We start from the raw sequence: 10,192 nt of genomic DNA, 5'->3' as shown, positions 1-10,192 counted from the left end.
GCTAAACAGACATCGACGTTATATTTAGCTGTACTTTGGCAGACTTTTGGCTTGTAAAACATGGGTTTAATGGAACACAAATAATACCGTCTTGCAGCAAACTGTGATCAATTTTGGTTAGTAATTTGTTGTTATTTGCTAACCATTTTATTAATAGGACAGAACAAATTACTAAAAATGTATTGATTTAGTCATACAGAACTAAAATATAAAACATTTTGAAATAAAGAAAACGTTTATATACGATATTATAAGTAGATTAATAAGAACTCCATCAAGAGACACGTAGTGTCCTTTGTGCTAAGTCCCGCGTAAGCAACAAGACACTCGTGTATTATTTAGCGGAGTCGATAGTTTGAGATGTTCGAGATTATCATATTGAAATAATCGCTGAACGGATCGAGTTCTTACTAGGCTTAATTGATAGCTTGAGGTTGATTTATATAAGAAAAGTGTCTTTATTTTTGCTCTACGTGCATCATGAACAGCAATATTATGATCCAAAGTCGAAATATGAAAAATTCTCATTAAGATACGTCGTCTTGGTCAACGTCAAGTCCCCAATGCGCAAGCGTACAAAGTTGAGCAAGCGGCGCTCCGTGATGTTAAGACTATTATATACAGGGTGTCCCATTTTAATCGATGGATCCAAATTTCTCCTAAACTACGCCAGCTATAAAAAAATGTTTCAGACAAAAGTTGTATGGCTTAAAGGGGAACATAAGGTGATGTGATTGGTTTGACATTGAAAGTCACTGAAGGTTACGTGAAGATCACATCCAACTTTTTAAATGGACATCCTATATGCTTTTGCATATTTTTTTAGTTCATCTCGAGAGCTTTCCGAAATACTATAATTAAGTTAGTTTTCATTAAGTAGTTTTCGAGTTATGAGGCTTGAAATCATTTCTTAATTTTACATAAGTCGTAAAATATCTAGTAAAATATTCATTTTTCGATTATCTTATCTTAATATTTTATATTAATACTTGTATCTTAATACTTTTACGTAACAAAATAATAAGAAGAATCAAATGGTGTAAAGAAAACATACAGTTGTTTAAGAAAAAATATGGAATTGTTAATTGCAAATTACATATTTTTTTCCTCGGAACAATTATATGTTTTCTTTTCACCAATTGATTCCTCTTATTATTTTGTACACAAAAGTATTAAGATAAGTAAACAAAAAATGATATTTTACTAGATATTTTACAGTTTATGTAAAGTATTTTTATAGTTTTTATTTTCACTTAGCCAATTTTTTTTGATATCATTTTTTTTGTAGGATATACAAACAGTATTTTTTTACAGTTAAATATACACTATTTTGCAAAAGTATACTGTTTTTTACGCGAAATTAGCATCTTTTTTTTACCTTTTTTTTTAAAAAGGGTAATTTTTTAGGGATATATATGTACGTACAATTAATACGATCACAAGTGACTAAAGAAGATTAGAATGTTTGATAAATATGAGAACGTCTAAAATGTTTAAAAAAGTTCGATAAAAATTATATGTGATTTGATGACTAATTTTAAGTTATTAATTGATAATAGTTAAAATAATTCGGCAGATAATAAATGTTTACAACTTTTTATCATATTATAATTATCAAACTCGATAAAACATATTTGTAAATTACTATAAACATTGGTTATTGTGTTCCAAAATTCAATGTCAGTGCTAAAATCTATAGTACACGTTTGTGTGTGTGTGTGTGTGTGTGTGTGTGTGTGTGTGTGTGTGTGTGTGTGTGTGTGTGTGTGTGTGTGTGTGTGTGTGTGTGTGTGTGTGTGTGTGTGTGTGTGTTGTGTGTGTGTGTGTGTGTGTGTGTGTGTGTGTGTGTGTGTGTGTGTGTGTGTGTGTGTGTGTGTGTGTGTGTGTGTGTGTGTGTGTGTGTGTGTGTGTGTGTGTGTGTGTGTGTGTGTGTGTGTGTGTGTGTGTGTGTGTGTGTGTGTGTGTGTGTGTGTGTGTGTGTGTGTGTGTGTGTGTGTGTGTGTGTGGTGTGTGTGTGTGTGTGTGTGTGTGTGTGTGTGTTGTGTGTGTGTGTGTGTGTGTGTGTGTGTGTGTGTGTGTGTGTGTGTGTGTGGTGTGTGTGTGTGTGTGTGTGTGTGTGTGTGTGTGTGTGTGTGTGTGTGTGTGTGTGTGTGTGTGTGTGTGTGTGTGTGTGTGTGTGTGTGTGTGTGTGTGTGTGTGTGTGTGTGTGTTGTGTGTGTGTGTGTGTGTGTGTGTGTGTGTGTGTGTGTGTGTGTGTGTGTGTGTGTGTGTGTGTGTGTGTGTGTGTGTGTGTGGTGTGTGTGTGTGTGTGTGTGTGTGTGTGTGTGTGTGTGTGTGTGTGTGTGTGTGTGTGTGTGTGTGTGTGTGTGTGTGTGTGTGTGTGTGTGTGTGTGTGTGTGTGTGTGTGTGTGTGTGTGTGTTGTGTGTGTGTGTGTGTGTGTGTGTGTGTGTGTGTGTGTGTGTGTGTGTGTGTGTGTGTGTGTGTGTGTGTGTGTGTGTGTGTGTGTGTGTGTGTGTGTGTGTGTGTGTGTGTGTGTGTGTGTGTGTGTGTGTGTGTGTGTGTGTGTGTGTGTGTGTGTGTGTGTGTGTGTGTGTGTGTGTGTGTGTGTGTGTGTGTGTGTGTGTGTGTGTGTGTGTGTGTGTGTGTGTGTGTGTGTGTGTGTGTGTGTGTGTGTGTGTGTGTGTGTGTGTGTGTGTGTGTGTGTGTGTGTGTGTGTGTGTGTAATGTAAACTAGATTTTTAGCACCGGCAATGAATTTTGGAACTTAGCCATTGTAACTGTACGTGATAGAGTAATATGAAAAAAGTAGTAAAGGAATATATTAATATATAAATAAAAATATGTCAAACTATATTTTTCTTATATTGAAATTATAAAGAATTTTTTCTTCTTTTCACAAATGAAATGTGTGTTTTAATAGAACATAAAACTGAAATAATTTTAGAAAATTGTCATTGTAAAAATGGAGTGTAAACAAAAATTATTTTAATATTTCCAGAAAAAAGAAATAGGAAATGAACCATACCAATAATGAGATTGATGAATTTCATGTTCTGAGTTTCAATCTTATTTTTTTTTAGTCCAAGTCATTTGGTAAGCTAACGTATCAGCTATTGTTAAACGCATCGCGTTTCGTACATGTTTATGTGGAGTTATACCTCCTATTGTCCGAATCATTCTTTGCTGTAAAAAATATAAAATATGCTTGTGTTGCAATTTATTATTGTTATCTTGGTAGTATCGATAATTTTTAAATATATTCTTTACTACTATATTTACCACTACTAAACTGGGACATTTATAAATAAAAATCACAAAAAGTTAGTAATCAGCATTTCTTTAGAAATTATTTTTATATTAGATTCTTCTATTTTAGATTTTTGTACGTTTTGGTACCAAATTTTTTCAAAGCAATATTCTTATATTATGACATAAAATTCTAATTGATTTTTAAAATAATATTTTAATAATAGATTCTTTAATGAATTTGATATCATATTTACTTCGAAAAAAATCGCAAGGATTCATTATTAGTTGATTATTATTTCCCATATAACATGCATATCCAAAAGATGTCCGAAAGTATCAGATGATATCTTGGGCGATTAGACATCTTCAGGATGTCCTGTTAATGTCTTTTGGACATAGGATGTTATAGGGTTGTTGTCTTTTTTTATTGATACTGATATTACTGAATAATATTAACAATTCATTATTTAATAAAAAAGCGAATTTATAAGAAATATATGTCATCAAAATTAAAAACAATTATTTTGTATAGATTTTTTATTACATGTTTTAAGTCAATAATTCACTATTCTTCATAAGTTAAACTATTGCTTATAATAAAATATAATTTGAGACATTAATTTCGAATAACAAGCTTTCCAACAAACGATAAGTTTTAAAATTAAATGATCTTATAAATTATAAGAATTATCAGACTTTTAACTTGCTCTATTTGGATAAACTACAAAAATCAATTGTCGACTATGCGATATATTATACATAACTTTCTTCATACATAATATTGATTAATATAAATCTTATTCATTTTAATGTTAAGATAAATATAAAATTAAATTGCTCATGAAAAACTTATCACAGAATATCTACATACATAAATAAACATATTCTCATACAATTTCAATTTTGGCATGTCATTTAAGTACCAGATTCGACAAATCAATAACCAATAATCTAATTTTAAAAAATAGAAATGATGGGATTGTACAGTAAATTAACTATAAAAATAACTTCAAAAATTTAATTGGGCATCAAATAATAATATATTCCATATATTATAAAGTATAAAAGTATATACAAGAGATTTATATATAATTATTATTATATTTCATCAAATTCTATCAGAATTTATTTTATTTTTCGGAAGAAATCTGTTTAATACGCCATAATCTTTGTTTTGATTTTCGGTCTTTTTCGGTGTCACTTTCTTATATGTTTCGCGGAATGTTTCAATCATTTCCTGAAAAATAATAACAATTTATTATTGATATATATTATATGTTGTATTATATTATTGATATATATTAAATCGAAATTAATTCAAAATATATGAAAATCTCTTACCCGACGGCTTAAATCTTTTAGTATTTTTTTTAGTTTTTATTACTTTCGCAGTGCCGCCTTTCCCTTTAGCTTTCGTCCGTCGGGGTTCAAAGTTTATTGATTTCGGTTTAATATACTGAAAAGAAAATTAATTGTTAAAATAGAATAACAATAGCATAATCATAAGATTATAAAATAATCTGATTATAAATTATTTTTGACCCCATTTACCAAAAGTTTTTTCTTTGATTCCATTTTCTCCTTATAAGTAGGTACATCAACTTCGAGTATTTCAGTCGAATCAAGGGTAATTAATTCTGGTTGTATCTTTTCCAAAAGTGCTTTTACTTCCGCCTCTCGTCTTTGATGTTTAGTTTGGAATGGATTAATCTCATGTGCATCATAATTTGCTTCTGCACTTCCTGGCACTAGGAGCGACGAAAATTCATTTGCTGTAGAAATTCCTAACACATCTTCATATGGACAAAATTTCACACAGCCTACATTGCGAGCAGTTTTATGTCGCAAATATGGTTTAAAAATCACCGGATGTTTCCCTGACAAATAAATTTGAACAATAATACTGACACTAATCATGGCTTCTTGATTATATTAAATATTCATTTTATTAGCTAATTACCTGAAAACTTCTACAACATTGCCCATACTAAGTGCGAGCAAAACCACGTTGACTATAAGACATACGATGAGCAGGAGAACAAAGATGCATGTGACTGACTGGCCCTGTCAACTGCCTAACATCCCATATCTTTACAGATTTGTCTACACAACTGGTTGCCATATAAGTCCCATGTGGGTGAATAGCACATGTCAATATTGATTGATGGTGACAAAGCATTTTTGCCAATGGTTTAGTAGAGTTTGGAGACCACATAGACACTATTCCTTTCGAATCACCCACACATAATACTGCATTACTTGGATTCTGTGTCATCACCTATCATAAATTAATAATCGCATAGATAAATATTTAAAATGTAATCATAAGTGTAATTTAAATTAACATAATTTTTCATGAAACTTACAGATATTCTGCCCAAATTTGAGTTGTAACGAGCGACGAGCTTGCCTATAGACACATCCAACCAAGCCATATGACCGTCTTTCGATCCACTGGCAAGCAAAAAATGATATGGCAAAAATTCTAATCTTGTTACACCATTCATTCTTTTCAAGCAATGCAATTCTATTCCTTGATTATCATATATATAAACCCATCCTTTTGTGCTACGGCAAACATAGTTTCTAGATGTAGCCAAGTAACATCATGCACAGACTCCATTACATTTATTTCACAGGCCAGCTTTTTTGTCACCCAATCAAAAGCTGCTACATGACCTTGTTTTCCACCTAAAAGTAAATGTCTACCATTCCTGGTATATCTAAAGCAATATGGACCAAATTGTAAGTCTAATTTGAATTGTTTGGCTGCACTTGTTATATCCACATTGTCTGTAAGTTGCTTTTGCCGATATTCGGTAGTGGTTTCTCCCTCATCAGCTTCCAAGTAGCCATGCTCTTCTGTTAATAATAATTCTGCCGAGCAGAAGCTTCTACCTGTTTCTCTATAATTTTCTCTTTTTGCTGCAATTTTTTCCTAACAACTTTATTTTTAATTACATTTCTTTTTCTTTTTAAATCAAGTCCAGGACCTTTAGAATATTTTGCTAATACTTGTTTATCAATTGGTGCCTTTCCAAGGAATTTTTTATCAATTAGCTTTTTTCCTCGATAATTTTTATTAGCTAAAAATAGAATAAACATATAATTTAATTCAGGAATTTATAATTAGCTTAATTTTATATTTATGATTAATTTTAGTATTATAAATCACATTTAAATTTTTCAGAATTATTTATAGAACAAATAATCATCTATCATCTATCTGAATATTAAGTATTTCAAATAATATAAAAAAAGTTGGTATTTTATAAGTTTGTTATATATTATTTTATTATAATATGCACGTGACTTAACCTAACATAATTTATAATTTATATGTATCATTTATAATGTCAAAAATGGAAGAAATATGTAACTGAAACTAAATTTCAATGTTCACCTACCTGATTTCTTCATTATGATATTTATTTTTCTTTTCCTTCTTGTATTTGATAATAAGAAGTTTGTTTCTTAGCTCATAATGCTAGTGGATATTTATTAATAGCGTTTTCGACTTGTCGAGTTCAGGCTGTGTTCCAAAATTCACTGCCAGTACTGAAAAACTATAGTGTACGCCACGTAAACTATAGATTTTCAGTAGTGGCAGTGAATTTTGGAACGCAGCCTCAATCGCTCCGGGGTAGTTTTCTAGACGTTATTGACTAATCACAGTCATTCTTCTGAAGAATATATAGTTACATTCTCTAAAAGAATGGCTGTGATTGATCAATAACGTCTAGTTATCTACCCTGGGACGATTGAACTCGACAACCATGGACGTAAGAAATACTGGACAGAGCATAAAGTACTCTTTTAGACGAGGGGAGTGAAATCTGATGGAAAGATGCGGCCTCATTGACGCTAAAAAGTAGCGTCAACCATTGGTTGAACAAAGAAGTAAGTAGTTGCTTCTTTGTTCAACCAATTGTTGACGCTACTTTTGAGCGTCAATGAAATTGCACCTTAAGGGGTTTATTGTCGCGGCCATCTTAGATGCATCAGATTTAGCATCTATTTTCACGTCGCATGGACGTAAATCGAATAAAATATGAGAGATTCCGTGAAATCATCTATCATCTGATATCGCTGTGTTATTCCGAATCATTTTTGAATATTAAGAAATTCAAAAATATCACACTCCGTGAAATTAATATTCGTCGCCATCTTACATGCCTCATATTCCGTTACAGTAGACATTTCTTTCCCTCACCATTTGAGCTTCATCCCCGCAGCAATACACTCTGACCAGTATTTCTTACGTCCATGTCGAAAACGCTATTGTCACGTAATCTAGATCTTAAACCTCTCTTTGTAAAAAATTAATGCTGTTTAGGAAGAAACTTTTTTGCGCACGAGCAACATAATGGCAGTGAAATCCCAAGATGTATATGCAATAAACGCAAAAATCTTATATTTTAAAAATTGTATTTTAAATTTAATATAGACAATAACACATATTATAAATCTAAAACAAATGTTTATAATTATCTCAATATATTTTAATCTACATTTTCTTTTACTATAATCTTTAAGACATTTTCTTTTACTATAATCTTTAAGACTTTTTTCCACGAGAAAACTTTTAATCAGCACCGCCTAAACTATAACATATTTTAATTTTAGTTAATTTGAAGCCACTTTTTTCACATAAAATGTGCGGAATCTTTTATACTATATATATTAATAAATCATAATGTACACGCACCTTCTATTCACAATTTATAACAAACGTGGTCATTAAAATTCTTTTAGCGATTAAATTAATACTAATACAGTATGTACAGATTAATATATTATTTTTTTATAGGCCAATTTGAAATAGTAATAAACTCTAAAATATTGCAGATTTTTATTTTATTCTAGAGTACTTTTTCTTCTTGGATATCTATTCCATTAAAAACACAGAAAGTACTACGATTTAAATGCCACTCTGGAACAATTATTTTCCTGTAAACTGAAATTTTCTTCCCTTGTGTGGTATTGATCTCATATTACATAATTATATGTATATAGCTATGTGAATTAGATGCAAGAAAATGAATAAAAGGTACAATATGTTACACTTATTTTTCCAAATATCCCATTAGAAATAATTGAATCTATACAAACTATATTATGTAATCTACACAAAATGTTCAGAAACGAAGAAAAATATTAAAATATATCACATAATTACATTTTAATTATTTGAACTCTATCAAGAGATAGCACATTTTCTCTTTTTCAAACTTTTTTTTACTCCTTAATTTCTAATTTTTATTCTAATGACATATGTGAAAATTAAATGTTATTGTATAATTTGTTTTTCATTGATTACCACATAGAAAATGTGAAAATAGTCAATTATTGAATCATTGGACATTTAAATGCTTTACATGTCGAAGAATTACATTTTTTTTATTTGTAAAGAGAGGAATAAAGAAATAAACAAATATGCCCCCAAAACATACTTTCTTTAAGAATCCATTTTATACTGTTTACAGAAAATTAATACATATAATTTTAATTAATATAATATAAATCAAAATATATATAAAGACAACTCTATAGATGCTTCTAGATTGTTATATAGAAAAGATTTTAGATTTATATTTAATATACATATCTAAATTAAGATTAAAATATATTACAAATATATTTTAATCTTAATTTAGATATTACAAATATATGTATATATATATACATATAAATATATGTAATATATTAAAAATATATTACAAATATATTATATAAAAGAACAAATATATAATAGCCACATAAAATAGAACAAAGATGTAATAATATAAAATGTATCCAGATATTTTATATTATTCCTATTATTTGTTAGATTCTTTTATGAAATCAAAATCCTCATATTAAATCAATAATAATGCTGAAAGTTTATGAACATTTTCTTGAATAATAATAATCTCATATATAATGTGTGCAATGTTCAAGATAGCAATTCTTTATATCATTTACACATGATTTTAATTTTATTTTTTATTCTCTTTGTTTCTCTGAATTTTGCAAATCTACTCAGAAAAAATAGAAAAGGACACAATCTACATATGCTGTATGTCAATGGAATTATTTTAATTTTTTAAAATAATTATTTTAATTAAGTTCTCATCAAGAAAACATGATTAATAAGTGTTTGCTTTTTGATATATTACAATATATATATATATATATTACTAATTATATATAATATATATATATATATATATATACAGGGTGAGGCATCTAAAACAGGCCACCTGAATAACTCCGTTGGTAAGCCGAATACAGAAAAATTGTTCAGACAAAAGTTGTATGGTTTCAAAGGAGACATATGATGGTGTCATTAGTTTAATCTTGAAGAGCCACTCGAAGGTCACGTGAAGGTCAGCTCCAACTTTTTAAATGGGACACCTTATATGCTTTTGCATATTCTTGTAGCTCATCTCAAGAGCTTTCCAAAACACTACAATTATATTAGTTTTCATTAAATATTTTCCAAGTTATGAGGCTTGAAATCATGTTTTAATTTTACATAAACCGTAAAATATCTTGTAAAAATATTCATTTTTCGATTATTTTACCTTAATACTTTTATGTACAAAATAATGAGAAGAATCAATTGGTGTAAAGAAAACACATAATTGCTTCGAACAAAAAAATGTAATTTGCAATTAACAATTACATTTTTTTGTTCGAAGCAATTATGTGTTTTCTTTACACCAATTGATTCTTCTCATTATTTTGTACATAAAAGTATTAAGGTAAAATAATCGAAAAATGAATATTTTACAAGATATTTTACGGTTTATGTAAAATTAAAAAATGATTTCAAGCCTCATAACTTGGAAAGTATTTAATGAAAACTAACATAATTGTAGTGTTTTGGAAAGCTCTTGAGATGAGCTACAAGAATATGCAAAAGCATATAAGGTGTCCCATTTAAAAAGTTGGAGCTGA

General features: G+C 29.5%; 1 pseudogene; it reads right to left on the bottom strand.

Annotated features, from left to right (window-relative positions):
• Positions 1-4,284: 4,284 nt before the first annotated feature.
• Positions 4,285-6,826, bottom strand: LOC112639408 (annotated as a pseudogene).
• Between the last annotated feature and the right edge of the window lie 3,366 nt (positions 6,827-10,192).

Source organism: Camponotus floridanus, unplaced genomic scaffold, assembly GCF_003227725.1.
Source record: "Camponotus floridanus strain SB8 unplaced genomic scaffold, Cflo_v7.5 scaffold625, whole genome shotgun sequence".
Taxonomy (NCBI): Eukaryota; Metazoa; Arthropoda; class Insecta; order Hymenoptera; family Formicidae; genus Camponotus; species Camponotus floridanus.
This window is presented reverse-complemented; position numbering and strand designations above follow the sequence as displayed.